Source organism: Rutidosis leptorrhynchoides, chromosome 8 (genome assembly GCF_046630445.1).
Source record: "Rutidosis leptorrhynchoides isolate AG116_Rl617_1_P2 chromosome 8, CSIRO_AGI_Rlap_v1, whole genome shotgun sequence".
In the NCBI taxonomy this organism is placed as follows: Eukaryota; Viridiplantae; Streptophyta; class Magnoliopsida; order Asterales; family Asteraceae; genus Rutidosis; species Rutidosis leptorrhynchoides.
In genome coordinates, this window is record NC_092340.1 from 174741185 (window position 1) to 174761731 (window position 20547).

Genomic DNA, 20547 nt, shown 5'->3' on the forward strand with positions numbered 1-20547 from the left:
AACTACAAGGCTCGTCTGTTTATTCAAAGATTGACTTACGTTCCGGGTATCATCAAATGCGGGTGAAAGAAGATGATATTCCAAAGACTGCTTTTAGAACACGTTACGGTCATTACGAGTTTATGGTCATGCCGTTTGGTTTAACTAATGCACCAGCTGTGTTCATGGACCTTATGAACCGAGTGTGTGGACCATACCTTGACAAGTTTGTCATTGTTTTCATTGATGACATACTTATTTACTCAAAGAATGACCAAGAACACGGTGAACATTTGAGAAAGGTGTTAGAAGTATTGAGGAAGGAAGAATTGTACGCTAAGTTTTCAAAGTGTGCATTTTGGTTGGAAGAAGTTCAATTCCTCGGTCACATAGTGAACAAAGAAGGTATTAAGGTGGATCCGGCAAAGATAGAAACTGTTGAAAAGTGGGAAACCCCGAAAACTCCGAAACACATACGCCAGTTTTTAGGACTAGCTGGTTACTACAGAAGGTTCATCCAAGACTTTTCCAGAATAGCAAAACCCTTGACTGCATTAACGCATAAAGGGAAGAAATTTGAATGGAATGATGAACAAGAGAAAGCGTTTCAGTTATTGAAGAAAAAGCTAACTACGGCACCTATATTGTCATTGCCTGAAGGGAATGATGATTTTGTGATTTATTGTGATGCATCAAAGCAAGGTCTCGGTTGTGTATTAATGCAACGAACGAAGGTGATTGCTTATGCGTCTAGACAATTGAAGATTCACGAACAAAATTATACGACGCATGATTTGGAATTAGGCGCGGTTGTTTTTGCATTAAAGACTTGGAGGCACTACTTATATGGGGTCAAAAGTATTATATATACCGACCACAAAAGTCTTCAACACATATTTAATCAGAAACAACTGAATATGAGGCAGCGTAGGTGGATTGAATTATTGAATGATTACGACTTTGAGATTCGTTACCACCCGGGGAAGGCAAATGTGGTAGCCGATGCCTTGAGCAGGAAGGACAGAGAACCCATTCGAGTAAAATCTATGAATATAATGATTCATAATAACATTACTACTCAAATAAAGGAGGCGCAACAAGGAGTTTTAAAAGAGGGAAATTTAAAGGATGAAATACCCAAAGGATCGGAGAAGCATCTTAATATTTGGGAGAACGGAACCCGGTATAGGGCTGAAAGGATTTGGGTACCAAAATTTGGAGATATGAGAGAAATGGTACTTAGAGAAGCTCATAAAACTAGATACTCAATACATCCTGGAACGGGGAAGATGTACAAGGATCTCAAGAAACATTTTTGGTGGCCGGGTATGAAAGCCGATGTTGCTAAATACGTAGGAGAATGTTTGACGTGTTCTAAGGTCAAAGCTGAGCATCAGAAACCATCAGGTCTACTTCAACAACCCGAAATCCCGGAATGGAAATGGGAAAACATTACCATGGATTTCATCACTAAATTGCCAAGGACTGCAAGTGGTTTTGATACTATTTGGGTAATAGTTGATCGTCTAACCAAATCCGCACACTTCCTACCAATAAGAGAAGATGACAAGATGGAGAAGCTAGCACGACTGTATTTGAAGGAAGTCATCTCCAGACATGGAATACCAATCTCTATTATCTCTGATAGGGATGGCAGATTTATTTCAAGATTCTGGCAGACATTACAGCAAGCATTAGGAACTCGTCTAGACATGAGTACTGCCTATCATCCACAAACTGATGGGCAGAGCGAAAGGACGATACAAACGCTTGAAGACATGCTACGAGCATGTGTTATTGATTTCGGAAACAGTTGGGATCGACATCTACCGTTAGCAGAATTTTCCTACAACAACAGCTACCATTCAAGCATTGAGATGGCGCCGTTTGAAGCACTTTATGGTAGAAAGTGCAGGTCTCCGATTTGTTGGAGTGAGGTGGGGGATAGACAGATTACGGGTCCGGAGATTATACAAGAAACTACCGAGAAGATCATCCAAATTCAACAACGGTTGAAAACTGCCCAAAGTCGACAAAAGAGCTACGCTGACATTAAAAGAAAAGATATAGAATTTGAAATTGGAGAGATGGTCATGCTTAAAGTTGCACCTTGGAAAGGCGTTGTTCGATTTGGTAAACGAGGGAAATTAAATCCAAGGTATATTGGACCATTCAAGATTATTGATCGTGTCGGACCAGTAGCTTACCGACTTGAGTTACCTCAACAACTCGCGGCTGTACATAACACTTTCCACGTCTCGAATTTGAAGAAATGTTTTGCTAAAGAAGATCTCACTATTCCGTTAGATGAAATCCAAATCAACGAAAAACTTCAATTCATCGAAGAACCCGTCGAAATAATGGATCGTGAGGTTAAAAGACTTAAGCAAAACAAGATACCAATTGTTAAGGTTCGATGGAATGCTCGTAGAGGACCCGAGTTCACTTGGGAGCGTGAAGATCAGATGAAGAAGAAATACCCGCATCTATTTCCAGAAGATTCGTCAACACCTTCAACAGCTTAAAATTTCGGGACGAAATTTATTTAACGGGTAGGTACTGTAGTGACCCGAACTTTTCCATGTTTATATATATTAATTGAGATTGATATTTACATGATTAAATGTTTTCAACATGTTAAGCAATCAAACTTGTTAAGACTTGATTAATTGAAATATGTTTCATATAGACAATTGACCACCCAAGTTGACCGGTGATTCACGAACGTTAAAACTTGTAAAAAACTATATGATGACATATATATGGTTATATATATAGTTAACATGATATTATGATAAGTAAACATATCATTAATTATATTAACAATGAACTACATATGTAAAAACAAGACTACTAACTTAATGATTTTGAAACGAGACATATATGTAACGTTTATCGTTGTAACGACATTTAATGTATATATATCATATTAAGAGATATTCGTACATCATAATATCATGATAATATAATAATTTAAAATCTCTTTTGTTATTATAAACATTGGGTTAACAACATTTAACAAGATCGTTAACCTAAAGGTTTCAAAACAACACTTACATGTAACGACTAACGATGACTTAACGACTCAGTTAAAATGTATATACATGTAGTGTTTTAATATGTATTTATACACTTTTGAAAGACTTCAATACACTCATCAAAATACTTCTACTTAACAAAAATGCTTACAATTATATCCTCGTTCAGTTTCATCAACAATTCTACTCGTATGCACCCGTATTCGTACTCGTACAATACACAGCTTTTAGATGTATGTACTATTGGTATATATACTCCAATGATCAGCTCTTAGCAGCCCATGTGAGTCACCTAACACATGTGGGAACCATCATTTGGCAACTAGCATGAAATATCTCATAAGATTACAAAAATATGAGTAATCATTCATGACTTATTTACATGAAAACAAAATTACATATCCTTTATATCTAATCCATACACCAACGACCAAAAACACCTACAAACACTTTCATTCTTCAATTTTCTTCATCTAATTGAACTCTCTCAAGTTCTATCTTCAAGTTCTAAGTGTTCTTCATAAATTCCAAAAGTTCTAGTTTCATAAAATCAAGAATACTTTCAAGTTTGCTAGCTCACTTCCAATCTTGTAAGGTGATCATCCAACCTCAAGAAATCTTTGTTTCTTACAGTAGGTTATCATTCTAATACAAGGTAATAATCATATTCAAACTTTGGTTCAATTTCTATAACTATAACAATCTTATTTCAAGTGATGATCTTACTTGAACTTGTTTTCGTGTCATGATTTTGCTTCAAGAACTTTGAGCCATCCAAGGATCCATTGAAGCTAGATCCATTTTTCTCTTTTCCAGTAGGTTCATCCAAGGAACTTAAGGTAGTAATGATGTTCATAACATCATTCGATTCATACATATAAAGCTATCTTATTCGAAGGTTTAAACTTGTAATCACTAGAACATAGTTTAGTTAATTCTAAACTTGTTCGCAAACAAAAGTTAATCCTTCTAACTTGACTTTTAAAATCAACTAAACACATGTTCTATATCTATATGATATGCTAACTTAATGATTTAAAACCTGAAAACACGAAAAACACCGTAAAACCGGATTTACGCCGTCGTAGTAACACCGCGGGCTGTTTTGGGTTAGTTAATTAAAAACTATGATAAACTTTGATTTAAAAGTTGTTATTCTGAGAAAATGATTTTTATTATGAACATGAAACTATATCCAAAAATTATGGTTAAACTCAAAGTGGAAGTATGTTTTCTAAAATGGTCATCTAGACGTCGTTCTTTCGACTGAAATGACTACCTTTACAAAAACGACTTGTAACTTATTTTTCCGACTATAAACCTATACTTTTTCTGTTTAGATTCATAAAATAGAGTTCAATATGAAACCATAGCAATTTGATTCACTCAAAACGGATTTAAAATGAAGAAGTTATGGGTAAAACAAGATTGGATAATTTTTCTCATTTTAGCTACGTGAAAATTGGTAACAAATCTATTCCAACCATAACTTAATCAACTTGTATTGTATATTATGTAATCTTGAGATACCATAGACACGTATACAATGTTTCGACCTATCATGTCGACACATCTATATATATTTCGGAACAACCATAGACACTCTATATGTGAATGTTGGAGTTAGCTATACAGGGTTGAGGTTGATTCCAAAATATATATAGTTTGAGTTGTGATCAATACTGAGATACGTATACACTGGGTCGTGGATTGATTCAAGATAATATTTATCGATTTATTTCTGTACATCTAACTGTGGACAACTAGTTATAGGTTACTAACGAGGACAGCTGACTTAATAAACTTAAAACATCAAAATATATTAAAAGTGTTGTAAATATATTTTGAACATACTTTAATATATATGTATATATTGTTATAGGTTCGTGAATCAACAGTGGCCAAGTCTTACTTCCCGACGAAGTAAAAAAATCTGTGAAAGTGAGTTATAGTCCCACTTTTAAAATCTAATATTTTTGGGATGAGAATACATGCAGGTTTTATAAATGATTTACAAAATAGACACAAGTACGTGAAACTACATTCTATGGTTGAATGATCGAAACTGAATATGCCCCTTTTTATTAAGTCTGGTAATCTAAGAATTAGGGAACAGACACCCTAATTGACGCGAATCCTAAAGATAGATCTATTGGGCCTAACAAACCCCATCCAAAGTACCGGATGCTTTAGTACTTCGAAATTTATATCATATCCGAAGGGTGTCCCGGAATGATGGGGATATTCTTATATATGCATCTTGTTATTGTCGGTTACCAGGTGTTCACCATATGAATGATTTTTATCTCTATGTATGGGATGTGTATTGAAATATGAAATCTTGTGGTCTATTGTTACGATTTGATATATATAGGTTAAACCTATAACTCACCAACATTTTTGTTGACGTTTTAAGCATGTTTATTCTCAGGTGATTATTAAGAGCTTCCGCTGTCGCATACTTAAATAAGGAAAAGATTTGGAGTCCATGCTTGTATGATATTGTGTAAAAACTGCATTCAAGAAACTTATTTTGTTGTAACATATTTGTATTGTAAACCATTATGTAATGGTCGTGTGTAAACAGGATATTTTAGATTATCATTATTTGATAATCTACGTAAAGCTTTTTAAACCTTTATTGATGAAATAAAGGTTATGGTTTGTTTAAAAATGAATGCAGTCTTTGAAAAACGTCTCATATAGAGGTCAAAACCTCGCAACGAAATCAATTAATATGGAACGTTTTTAATCAATAAGAACGGGACATTTCACGTTGTACTAGCAAGTTAATGTGACGTGCTCGCGTAACAATGATTAGCTACCATTGTTACGGGTTCAAGACGTGTCAAACAAGCAATGTACGACGAGTATCAACCAAGATGGGGCGGTGTGGTATATGTATGTCGTTCCTTTTCGTTTCGTTGTTTAATCTATATGCATTGTTTAGAATGAAGACGGAAGATGGAACCGGAACGGACGCGCCTATTCATGAGGGGAAGGATGAGTTAACATTAAGGATTGAGGCGGAGTTCGAACGCTATATCTTGATTTTCGCCAACAAGGTTAAGCAAGTTCCCCAAGAGTCGTTCGAGGGAATAGTGACTGAGATGGTTCAAGACCGAGTGCCTAAGGTCGTGAAGGAAGAGTTAGAAAAGAGGTTTCCTAAACCTCAAGGTGACGGTGACGAAGGAGCAACTATGGGGATTGAATCTCATGCTTCAAAATTTGTTGATCACTCTTTGGGTAAGAGAAAGTTAGAATCAAGAGGTGCTCCTAGTAAAAGGGCGAGAAGTACGCCCGGAGGTGTTGAAAAAGTGAAGAAGAGGAGCAAGACAGGTTATGGGCCTACGTGCTTTCGGTGTGGAGGACGAGGTCATTTTGCACGGGATTGTACGAGTGTACCTTTAAGCACGATCAAGTGCTTTATTTGCCAAAAGAAGGGACACCGTAAGTCGGAGTGTTCCGAATCGTTTGTAGATCGGGTTAGGAGGTTAGAGCGTGACTATCTGATGATCAGTGGAGCGCAAGGGTCCAACGATGATGTTTCAGGTATTTTCATCTTTGGTATAAATATGCCTTATTATTGTTTATTTGTGCCGATGGATTCGTGTATGTATTAGGGACTTAAACTTTGCTTCGAGATCTATTTAGACTCAAGTGAACTCGGTGAAGATTCGATTTGTTGATGGTTTTGATGATAGTGCACCAGGGTAGCGCCTGAGTCGTTGACTCGTGGAAACGCGCCCTGGGGACGAATGCATAGTGGTAATACGTAGTATTGATGCGGGTGACATTCCTAATGGAAACACCCTATGATGACATTTGTATTGACGGACGAGGGCGTAAGACTTGGTGCAACCAAGCATTTCTTAGTGATAGGGTAAATGAATCCACTAATCCATGAGAACGAACTTTGGTGTTAGGTTGTAAGCGCGTGTTCGCGTTTGTAGTGAAGTGGGTGAAACCCTTGAGAGCATGTGTGTATCGTTGACCGGATGCTTTCGTAGTAGTAACGGGTAGAAAGGATTTGATAGTTGGAAAAGTCTACCTTGCGGGTAGCGGTAATTTCGTTCTAAAAGGATACGTGTTATGTGGACATTGTGTCATCACTTTAGTGGCGCAATCGGGTGACGGTAGACGTTAGTATTTATTATTATCGAATTGAGCTCTCGAGAATTTAGAAAGAGGGACCGACGCCAAGTATGGTCGTGTACGACGGTAAATGGCGAAATCGTTTGACTTTGTAATCTTGACGATTTGATTTAGGAACGAGGTTCTACGTTGGGAAGTTGGTAGTGTTACATCAAAGAAATTGTGTCAACTTTATTAGGATTTATATTCCTACCGAGGAAGTGTAATAGGATTTGAGAAAGGGTACGATGCCTCATTGTCGTATACTTTGGGTAGTAGTTACAAAATAGCCATTTTGTGTACTACGAGGAAATTAGATATATGTGTTTATTTGGGGTCATCTCTCTGTTGACCGCATTTGACTTGTGATAGGTGATGAGGGATATCCGGAAGGATTAACTCTTCGTTACCACCCTTGGTTGTGATGGATGGCAAGCGGCTCTCGGGAAGAACCGTTACTTGTATATTTACGATTTTAATTGCCCGTAGGAATTGTGCACATAGCTGTTTTGTGCACATGGTTGTGAGTAATAGTCGGTTTTACTCACACATTGGTATTAATAGTGCGGTAGCCGTGTTTCACACACATATTGTTGGTAGTGTTGCAATAGCCGTTTTTGTGCACTACAGATATATCACGATAGCCATTTTTGTACACCTTGAGTTTTGTATTGAATAACCTTCTTATTGTTAGTATTGAAAACTACTGGTTGTATACGCCGGTGGTTCGGTCATGAGGACCATGTTGTGTGACTAGTGATACAATAGCTGTGTTCTGATCAAATACTTGTGGTAGATGCATATTAGCCGTGTATGCGTACTAAGAGGCGTGTTAGGTGGAAGGTGTTATCCGTAAGGATTCATTTTTACTTGGCCTTCATCTTTTGGGTTGTTGACATTAGGTTGAGACTTGGTGGTTTTTAGCATTGTACTTGGTAAGGGTACGCTAGGGGATTGATATCTTGGCACGAGATCGGTTAAGTTCTTCCCGATATAAGGGATTGAGCAAACTTTGTACTCGGACTTGTGGACTTTAGTAAATTACGGGTGACAATTTGGTTATTAATGTTGACTCTTAGAGAATGATTGCCTAGAGAAGTTGGAAGAATACGTGACGACTTCGCGTATTCTAAGTGATCATTATAGACTTGGGATGTTGTGCGTATTACACGTTTCGGAATGCGTGCAAGTGTGCATTTAGTTATTGGAATAATCTTCGAATTAATGATTAATTGACGATTCGATTTCAATGGCGATTTTGTGATTTTGTGGCGAGTGTTGTACGCTCTTGACGGCCACTCTTTTCTTTTATGATTTTGGGGGTGTACGCGGTGTGCCGTTCTAGAGGCATTTCCGTTAATCGCGTTCGTGTGCGAGTAGAGTCTTGGTGGTTAACTATCCTTATGTATGTAGGTAACCGGGTTAATGGTTAGGACCAAGTTGGAAAGGTGTAAGCCTTGGTGTTCCAAGCGCCTCCTTAGTGTTGAGATGGAATATAAGTAGACTAGCTATGCGGCCTAGGTGGATAGTGACTAGCAGATGCCGCTAGGAAGTCATGGGTGTCGAGCCGTAAGGTTCGTTAGATTTGTGTGACCGCGTGTAGTTAGGTGACGTGTGATATCAGGAGTAGACCCCGTAAGGGTCGAGTCTGGGAGACTCGGTGTTAGTAATCGGAGTTGGATAACACAACGTCAGGTGCCTCCTTATACCTACTAGTGTAACTTTTGACCCCGATGATGTGATTGCTTTGATTTTGGGTACCGGTGAGAAACTCGAATTTATAACGGTGGTATAGTGTGATGTTTAGCGAGCGTTGACACTCAAATGATTTGAAAGACCGAGGTTCGAATATCTTATAGCGAGTCCTTGGAAGGATTATTTAGTATGACCAACGCCGGAGAATGCGGAAAAGTTCCTATCTAGTAGACGTGATGAGCGAACGGGTGTCGCTCATTTAGGAAAGGAAAGCTTCGATGGTCTTCGAAAAAGCCCCAAGTTGGACTTTGGAGTTAATTGCGAAGGTAGTTAGCGACGTGAGACTCTGGAGTGCTCTGTGCGCGCCGCGCACTACAGGGGATGCGCGCCGCGCACTCCCCTGTCCAGCAGCTTTTAAATTTTTTTTTTTTTGGGACTGTTTATGGTCGGTTATCGGGTTGGGTTGTAACAATCGGCCATACAAGATAACTTTCCTGATGAATATCTATTAAAGATAGATTATAGTGAAATTCCATGGTTTGCAGACTATGCAAACTACTTAGTATGTGGATTCCTTGAAAAAGGATTATCATACCAAAAACGAAAGAAATTCTTTAGTGATATAAAACACTATTTCTGGGAAGATCCACATTTGTTTAAAAGTTGTCCCGATGGAATAATACGCCGATGTGTATTCGGGGAAGAAACTAGTTAAATCTTAAACCATTGTCACACATGACCAACAGGAGGGCATTATGGGCCTCAACTAACAGCAAGAAAAGTTTACGATGCTGGATTCTATTGTCCTATAATTTTCAAAGATGCACACCTTCTTTGCAAATCCTGTGATGCTTGTCAAAGGGCCGGAAAAATAGGTCAACGTGATGAAATGCCACAAAATATCATTCAAGTATGTGAAGTATTTGACGTTTGGGGTATTGACTTTATGGGTCCATTTCCAAAATCTCAGAATAATCTCTACATTCTCGTTGCCATTAATTATGTATCTAAATGGGCGGAAGCACAAGCTCTCCCAACTAACGATGCACGAGTTGTAGTCAACTTTTTAAAACGTCTTTTTGTAAGGTTTGGAACACCGAAAGCTTTAATAAGTGATCGGGGTACTCATTTTTGTAATAATCAACTTGAGAAAGTTCTCAAAAGATATGGAGTAACTCATAAAATCTTAACTGCTTATCATCCGCAAACAAGTGGACAAGTTGAAAATACCAACCGAGCATTAAAACGTATTCTAGAGAAAACCATAGGATCAAATCCGAAGGAATGGTCCATGAAATTGGAGGATGCACTCTGGGCTTTTAGAACAGCCTACAAAACTCCAATTGGAACCACACCTTTTAGACTCGTTTACGGAAAAGCATGTCATCTACTAGTAGAAATTGAGCACAAAGCATTTTGGGCTTTGAAGACATGTAATCTTGATTTACATGAAGCTGGACGTCTACGGTTAAGCCAATTAAACGAATTAGAAGAATTAAGACATGAAGCATACGAAAATTCGTTAATCTATAAGGAAATAACGAAGAAATGGCATGATAAAAGAATCAGAAGTTCAAAAGAATTTAAAGAAGGAGACAGAGTTCTTCTTTTCTATTCACGTTTCAAGCTATTTCCTGGAAAATTGAAATCAAGATAGTCTGGACCATTCATAGTCAAAAGAGTTTTCTCATACGGAACAGTAGAATTAATAAATTCAAATGGGATTGAATTTAAAGGTAATGGTCACAGAGTTAAACATTACATAGATAGTCCGATGGAAGTTGAAGATGAAGTTAATTACAATTTCGACACCACAGCTAACTAAGTGTGGGAAGGTTCGAATCTTTTTAGGGTAATATATATTTATGTTAGAGTTAGATATTCTATTTTCGTGTAGTTCTCGAGAATGGAATCCGAATGGTCTTTCCCTAGCAGACACTAAAGAACTAGTCTTCTCCCCCCATTCTGAATTTTTATTTTTTTTAGGTTTTAAGAGATGAAGAATTCCTTTGATCTAAACCATGGTCTAATGCTACACGCTATGATTACTAAACGTAATAATGACACACTTCCGAGTGAACTGGTATCATTCATAAGAGGCAAAATGGACGGATTAAGAAAAGAACTCAGAAAAGATCATCATAAGATACATTTTGGTAAAGGAAAATCAAAATCTGCAACAAAAAGAAGAGCACGACACCTTGAAAGATGTTATAAATGCGGAAAATGGTCACATGAAGGTAAATGTTCAAACAATCAAACATATTCAAATACCGAATTTGTTACTCTATGCAGAGAAGGACCGTTTATATGTTTAGAAGAAAAGATATTGAAGATTCGAGGTTATGCTTACGTAGCTATGGAGAACCAAATCACACGACTCTCCTATGAGTCGGCTAAAGCAGGTCTCTGAGAATTCTTTCTCACAGGTAAGTATGTACAGTTTTTAATTTTATTGCTTTTAACCTTTTGATAATAAACGCTGAATCATTCGCTATAAAGTATTAAATTGGTATTCAATAAAATTAGGTATGCGTAATCGAAATTATGGATATCATACAAAAATTTATTACATCACTGCGAAATTTACCGTTTATTCTTAAGGTATAAATATCTTTAATCAATCAACCCAAAATATTTCAGAAATTCGTCAGGAGTAAAACTAGGTAATATAGTCGAAATTACTTTACCGAAAAGAGGGGCGTATATTTTTGATAATATTTGATTGATTAAAGTGGGATAAAAGACCAAAAAGATTTTTAATTTTTAATTTTTACCATGTTTTTAAAATTAATATATAAATATTAAATTAATATTGTAAACTTTTTAGAATCAATATATTTAAGTTTGTAAATATTTGAAAAATTAATATTTTTAATATAAGTTTGTGTGTATAAAAATGATATTTATATGAATTTTTAATTTTATGCATTTTAAATTTAAGTTTGGTGTGAATTTAAAAACAAAAATTTACTTTATTTCCCTAAGTTAAAAATATGATTTTTAAAATTCTTCGTGAGTTGAAAACTAGGTCGTTGAATCGAAATTGCTCTACCCAAGGGAGGGACGAGAACTTTTATTATCATTATTTTTAATCTTATTGAATTAAAGTATGCCAAAAACATTTAAAAAACCCAAAAATCTTTGCTTTTAAAACAACGCTTTGAATTGACAAATTTTAAAATTTTGTTGAGAGACGGACTAGAAAAACGATCCGAAACGTCCTCACTCCTAAAAAGAAACAAATTTTTAAAATTTATTAATTATTTGTTTTAAAAAGTATAAGGTTTTTATAATAAATAAAAAAAGTACCTGCACCCCATGCGATCGCATGGGGTTTTTGTATATAACTATTTAGCATTATCACAACAGGGTAAAACAGCGCATTTTCAAAGACTGACATTAAGTTCAGCAAAAGCTACTAATTTTGACGACAAAACGAAAAACACATGTGATGTAACAACAAGACGGAATGAACAAATGATGTGCACCATTTATCATTCAATAAACAAACGCCAATATGTTTGGAAACTTTTGTAAAATATAATCATTTTTCTACGCTAATCACCCTCAATAATTTAAATTGTCACTGATTTCTTGCAAATGAGGCCATTGCAAGATCTTAAGTGTGGGAAGGGGTTAAATTCTTTCGGATTTTTAAAAATTTTAACTTATACACTTGGTTACCATTAAAAATACTAGTAACGCAGTAGTTGTATTAGAATCTAGTGCTCTCTGATAATAAAGAACAGCCCTAGTCTTATATACTGACTACCCAATTCTAGTAAAATTTTTCAAAATTTTCAAATAAATGAATTCAAAATCATGTTTATACATATTTATGAACGGTAAAACTAGGTGTTAACACCGAAATTATTGTTACCTCGGAAAGGACATAAATTGAGAAACAACCCAAAATGTTAGAATTCATTTAAAATGGAATAGAGGACAATAAAAAGGCAAAGAAAGAAAAATAAAAGCCAAGTGTGTGAAAATTTACCAAGTTATTTAAAACATATATCACATATTTTTGTACAAATAACTGAAGATACTTTTGTTTTGGACAATTTTATCAGTTTTACCCAAATTTCTTATAATATATTTGAAAGAAAGATGGATCTACACGATGAATCAATTCCATCATAAAAAGGAAGTAAAGTCTTCCGAAAAAGACACGTGCTTCTTGATTTAGGTCAGGAAGTTGTCGTCCAGACCAGTTGTAGAGTCTACGAAAAACCTTGAAAAGTTTTCTCGAAAATCAGCTGGAAATCCACGGACCTCAGCATCAAACAGGGTCGCTAAGTGGTCAGACTTATCCTAACCATGAGAGAATCTGTCTCGTAAAATGGGAAGGGCACCGTGCAAATTAGCTTGATAAGACTAATGAATCAGATCCCCAGAAAGGATAATCTGCTTAAAGATCAAAAATCAGCTTTTAAGCCTGATATTACTCAATCCTTGAGATTGACTTTTAAAGATTGAGAACTACAAACTCATGGAATTCGATGATATCTAAACTCGAGCTTGAACGAGAAAATATTTTGATCAAAATTTCAAACCGATTTGTTTTCTGAAAACCCATTTTTAATGCATTCATTACCATTAAACGTAAAATCCTAGGAATTCACCTGGAATTCATTAGGTCACCTGAACCAAATCGGGTGTCAACCGTAAGAACGGTGGTTGCATAGCATGGTCAAAGACAGGACCTTGTGCCAGACCGAAAAAACTATAGGGTGATCTTTATTATTGCTCCTACAAAGGATAGTAATTGCATCCGACACGATATAGACCATAATTAAAAGCATGTCACGGTTGTTCAACACTTTCCTTTACAACCGGACGATAGTTTAACGAAAGGTAATATACGGAGCAAGTAAACTGGACGTGTTGCTTTCCTAATACAAGATTATCAAGTGGGTGACACAAAACCATAAGTTTTGAGCCAAAATTTTCAAACCTGAAACCCACAAAACCCACAAAAACAATTTGCAAACACCGGTGAAGGGTTATTCCGGAAAACTTATCTAGGGTAAAAGTTAGATTGAATTTTCAAAAAGATCAAATGTTTTCATAAAGATCCAATTTCCTAAAGGATCTAATTTTTCATAGTCATGTGGGACTGTAAACCACATCGTTACTACCATTGTTCATAGCGCCGTATAGAAATCACTGATGTATAAAGTGTGAAGAATAAAGAAGTGATTCTAGTATTTTTATTTCAAGACTATATTGCTTGAGGACAAGCAACGCTCAAGTGTGGGAATATTTGATAATGCTAAAAACGAACACATATTTCATAGCATTATCCCTCAAGAAAGATAAGCTTTTAGTTGCAATTGTTCTATTTACAAGTGATATTCGTTTAAATAATAAAAGGTGAAGACAAAAGACAGATTCGACGAATTAAAGACGCAAACGACCAAAAAGCTCAAAAGTACAAAATACAATCAAAGTGGTTCAAATTATTGACGAGAAACGTCTCAAAATTACAAGAGTAAAAGCCGCAAAACGCAAAATACAAGATATTAAATTGTACAAAAGGACGTTCGAAAATCCGGAACTGGGACCAGAGTCAACTCTCAACGGTCGACGCAACGGACTAAAAATTACAAGTCAACTATGCACATGAATATAATATATAATTAATTCTTGAAATTATATATATATTATATTATATTTATAAAACCGTCGACAAGAAGCAAACAACAAATGTGAGTTGTCCCAGCTGGCCATGCAATCGCATGGCCAGGAAGAAGGAATTCCATGCGATCGCATGGCCCTGAAATGTTGGCCACATCTATAAAAGGCAACGAGTTTCAGCGAACAAAAACACATCTTTTTCTCTTCTTACTCAAACGTATATATATATATATATATATATATATATATATATATATATATATATATATATATATATATATATATATATATATATATATATATATTATAATTTTAATTTTAATTTTAATAATAAGGGTATGTAAGCGAATGTTGTAAGGGTGTAAGTCGAAATTCTGTCCATGTAACGCTACGCTATTTTTAATCATTGTAAGTTATGTTCAACCTTTTTAAATTAATGTCTCGTAGCTAAGTTATTATTATGCTTATTTAAGCCGAAGTAATCGTGATGTTGGGCTAAATATTAAAATTGGGTAATTGGACTTTGTACCATAATTGGGGTTTGGACAAAAGAACAACATTTGTGGAAATTAGACTATGGGCTATTAATGGACTTTATATTTTTTTAATTAAATGATAGTTTGTTAATTTAATATAAAGATTTACAATTGGACGTACCTATAAATAACCATATACACTCGATCGGACACGATGGGCGGGATATTTATAAGTACTAATAATCGTCATTTAACCGGACACGGGAATGGATTAATAGTTAATGGACTTATTAAAACAGGGGTGAATTATATACAAGGAAACTTGGTGTAATTATAGTTTAAGTCCCCAATTAGTTGGAATATTTGACTTCGGATATAAGGATAATTTGACGAGGACACTCGCACTTTATATTTATAACTGATGGACTGTTATGGACAAAACCAGACGGACATATTGAATAATCCAGGACAAAGGACAATTAACCCATGGTAATAAACTAACATCAACACCTCAAACATCATGATTACGGAAGTTTAAATAAGCATAATTCCTTTATTTCATATTTAATTTCACTTTTAATTATCGCAATTTTATTTATCGTCATTTTATTTATCGTACTTTTTAATTATCGCAATTTTAGGTACACTGCCTATAAGTGTTGTAGCAAGGTTTAGGTATATCCACTCTATAAATAAATAAATAACTTGTGTAAAATTGTTTCATATTTAATAGTATTTTGTAGTAAAAATATAACTATTTTGTATACACCTCGCATAACATCAATCACCTTAGGACTTTTGTAGTAGATTTCATTATGTTATCTCATTTGTAGTTTCATGTATTACTTATGTACTGTACGAACATATGCGGATGTATCCAACTTATTATTAATGAATGGAACTTTGTGTTGTTTAATTCTTGCACAGTGTTCTATTTACGTTACTGTATGATGATTCTATGGTATCTGAATCTATTTGCGTTACTTAATAAACATGTGATGTGTTGATTCCATGTTGGTTACCATATACTGTATTATTACTATTTGAATACCGGATTTTGACTTGAGTCAAAATTTTTGTTTAGAACATCAATGGCCAACGAAAGATCAACACCCACCACAGCCCAAATCGAGGAAATGATCAATGAACGAGTCACCGCAACTTTAGCGGAAATGAACCCCCAAGCTCCACCGCCACCGGTTATCCAGCCCATTCGTAATGGGTGCACATACAAAGAGTTTCAAAGCTTCAAGCCTCACAACTTTAGTGGAACTGAGGGGCCAGTTGGTCTCACTAGGTGGTTTGAGAAATTAGAATCTGTGTTTCGAGTTAGTAACTGCTCAGAGGCGAACAAAACCAAGTATGCTTCATGTACGCTGTCAGACGGCGCACTAACTTGGTAGAACACTCTGGCTCAAGCAAAGGGTATTGATGAGGCGTTTGCTACCCCATGGGAGGAATTTAAAGGGGCCCTGATTGGGGAATATTGCCCTAGGACAGAGATCCAGAAGATGGAGATTGAGTTTATGCAGTTGAAGGTTGTGGGAAACGATCTCAATGGTTACAACCGTAGGTATCTAGAATTAGCCATGATGTGTCCTACCATGGTTACCCTGGAGTTTAAGCATATGGAAAGGTACTTGTGGGGACTTCCTAAGTCCATTAAGGGAAATGTCACCTCGTCTAAGCCACCCAATGTCCCGGAAGCAATGCGCATGGCGCACACCTTAATGAACCAAATCATCATCGACGAACCGAAAAAGTAGTAGTGATAAGCATAAGTGGGATAACAACAAGGGGAGAGCCTATGATCAAACCCCCGCTAAGAGGCACAACAACGGTGGGAATCTCAATCTGAACACCAACTCGAACCCCAACTACAAGGGTACCCTACCGCAATGCAAGAGGTGCTACAAGCACCATACCGGGTACTGTAATGTTGTTTGTAAAAAATGCAAAAAGACCGGGCATATTGGCAGGGACTGCAAGATCACCACCATGACTGGGAAGCCGAACCCCAATGGACTGAGAAAGTGTTATGAATCCGGACAGACGGGCCACTTCAGAAACGAGTGTCCCAACAAGCGAAAGGACGGTGGACCACCGCACGGACGAGCTTTCAATGTAAATGCAAGGGATGCTCATGAGAACCCCGACTTGGTGATAGGTATATTCACTATCAACAATCTATTAGCTTCTGCCCTATTTGATACTGGTGCCGATAGAAGTTATGTATGTAGACACTTTTGCGATAAGATAAATTGGTCGTTAGTTCCTTTAAAGGAGAGTATGCTTGTAGAGGTAGCCAATGAGAAAATTAAGAAAGTTGACCAAATTAGCCGAGGAGCTATTATCAATATAGCTGGTGTGGATTTCGAGATTGACTTGATACCCATTAAGTTGGGAAGCTTTGATGTTATTTTCGGTATGGACTGGTTGACCAAGATAAGGGCTGACATTATCTGTGGAGATAAAGCTCTTTGTATACCACACAGAGATGGTGAGCCACTGATTATTTATGGAGAGAGATGTAGCTCGAAACTGAATCTCATTAGTTGCATGAAAGCGCAAAAGATCATGAAGAAAGGACGCCTTGCTGTTTTGGCACATGTGAAAACATTAGAAATCGAAGTGAAGAGCATAGGCGATGTACGAATTGTGAACGAATTTTCCGATGTCTTTCCAGAGGAATTGCCTGGATTGCCACCACCAAGAGCAGTAGAGTTTCAGATCGACTTAGTGCCAGGAGCTGCACCTGTAGCTCGCACACCTTATCGACTCGCACCTTCCGAAATACAAGAGTTGCAGAGCCAATTACAAGAACTGCTAGACCGTGGATTTATCCAACCAAGTTTCTCGCCTTGGGGCGCACCTGTTTTGTTTGTGAAGAAGAAGGACGGATCATTCCGTATGTGTATCGACTACCATGAACTCAACAAATTGACGATCAAGAATCGGTATCCTCTTCCTCGAATTGACGATCTTTTCGACCAGTTGCAAGGATCAAACGTTTACTCTAACATCAATTTGTGATCCGGTTATCACCAGTTGAGGGTGAAAGAGAGCGCCGTGATGAAGACTGCATCCAAAACACGTTATGGTCATTATGAGTTTCTCGTAGTGCCATTCGATTTAACAAACGCACCTGCCGTGTTTATGGATCTCATGAATCGTGTCTGCAAGCCATACCTGGATAAGTTCGCTATCGTCTTCATAGATGATATACTCATCTACTCCAAGAGCGAAGAAGAGCATGAGCAACATCTTCGATTAGTGCTTGAACTCTTGAGACAAGAGCAACTTTATGCGAAATTCTCCAAGTGTGAATTTTGGTTGAAGGAAGTCCAATTTTTGAGTCACGTTGTGAGTGATCAAGGTATCAAAGTTGATCCCGCCAAGATTGAAGCTATCAGCAAGTGGGAGACCCCCACTACTCCGACGCACATTCGCTAATTTTTAGGTCTCTCCGGTTACTACCGAAGATTCATTGAAGGTTTCTCTCTGATTGCGCGTCCTTTGACCGCGCTGACTCACAAAGGGAAGAAGTTCATTTGGGAACCCGAATAGGAATCTGCATTTCAAACTTTGAAAAAGAAGTTAACCACCGCACCTATCTTATCACTTCCTGAAGGCAGTGACGATTTCGTCGTTTATTGCGATGCTTCGAAAAGTGGTTTTGGTTGTGTACTGATGCAACGCACAAAGGTTATCGCTTACATCTCTCGTCAAATGAAGATTCATGAGCGAAATTACACAACGCACGATCTCGAGCTTGGAGCCGTTGTCTTTGCATTAAAATTGTGGAGACACTATCTTTATGGAACTAAGAGTACTATCTTCACCGACCACAAAAGCCTCCAACACATCTTTGATCAGAAGCAACTAAATATGAGACAGCGTCTATGGATCGAGATGTTGAATGACTATGATTGTGAACTTCGTTATCATCCTGGCAAGGCCAATGTTGTAGCTGACACTTTGAGCCAAAAGGAGATGATGGCACCTCTTCGTGTTCGGGCACTGAACATCACCATTCATTCGAACCTCAATAGCCAGATCTGAGCAGCCCAAGATGAGGCTCTCAAGGAAGAGAATATATCTCATGAACATTCTCGTCTCTCGATTCGAGGTTAAGGAGACTGGACTTCGATATTTTGCCGGAAGGATTTGGGTACCTCTTTATGTAGATCTACGGAACCTTATATTAGATGAAGCCCATAAGTCGAGATATTCGATTCATCCAGGAGCCGGTAAAATGTACCACGATCTTAAGGAACAGTACTGGTGGCCTAATCTTAAGAAGGACGTTGCAACTTATGTTGGTAAGTGTTTGACTTGCTCGAAAGTAAAGGCCGAGCATCAGAGACCCTCTGGATTACTTCAACAAACGAAAATCCCACAATGGAAGTGGGAAAGGATAACAATGGATTTCATTACTAAGCTACCAAAGATGGTGGGCGGATACGATACCATCTGGGTTATCGTTGACCGTCTTACCAAATCTGCACACTTCCTAGCTATGAAGGAAACGGATACGATGGAGAGACTCGCTCAACTATACATCAAAGAGGTTGTATCTCATCATGGTGTACCTTTATCGATCATCTCAGATCGCGATCCCCATTTTGCTTCTAGATTTTGGCGTTCTTTGCAAGAAGCCTTGGGAACTCGTCTCGACATGAGTACTGCTTATCACCCACAGACCGATGGTCAGAGCGAACGCACAATTCAGACTTTGGAGGACATGTTGTGTGATGTATCGTACAAAACCATCGTGTACGAATCATCAACAACAGGATCATTACAAGGTTAAGTACTACATGCTGTAATAAAAGAAGTTGCATTCACGATAAAAAGATGACGTCATAACCGACGTCAATTTTTTTTACACCAACAGTATGCTTCTACGAATAGCAAGCATGAATAAATGTATGTGACCCTTAGGTCGTTACAAAACATAGTTTCAAATGTATTAAAGTTTGAATGCAAGATAAACAATATGCTTCTACGAATAGCAAGCATGATTAAATGTATGTGACCCTTAGGTCGTTACAAAACATAGTTTCAAATGTATTAAAGTTTGAATGCAAGATAAACAGTTCATGCGGTGATAACACTAGAGCAGCGGGTGTCTACGACAAGACTAGCACGACAGCGGAAGAAAATAACCTTAAGCACCTGAGAAAAACATGCTTAAAAATGTCAACACAAAGGTTGGTGAGCTATAGTTTAAGTATAACAGTATGTAAGGTAGGTCACGAGAGTTCAGTGCTACAAAGAGCTTTTCAAAACAGTATGATAAAGTATATGTTAACCGTGGGCACTTGGTAACTAACTTAATGTTTATACCCCCTGAAAGTACACTTGGCAAGTGCGTATGTTTACGAAGTATTAAACACTCGTTAAATGCTAGCGCTACTAGCCCGAGTGGGGATATCAAACCCTATGGATCCATATCTAAGATTCGCGTTCACCGGTTCAAAAACCAATGACTAAACGTTACCGAGCTAAAGGGAATGTTTCTGCCGTTATATAACCCACACATATATAAGTTTAAGTACTCGTACCTAGTATGTAAAACA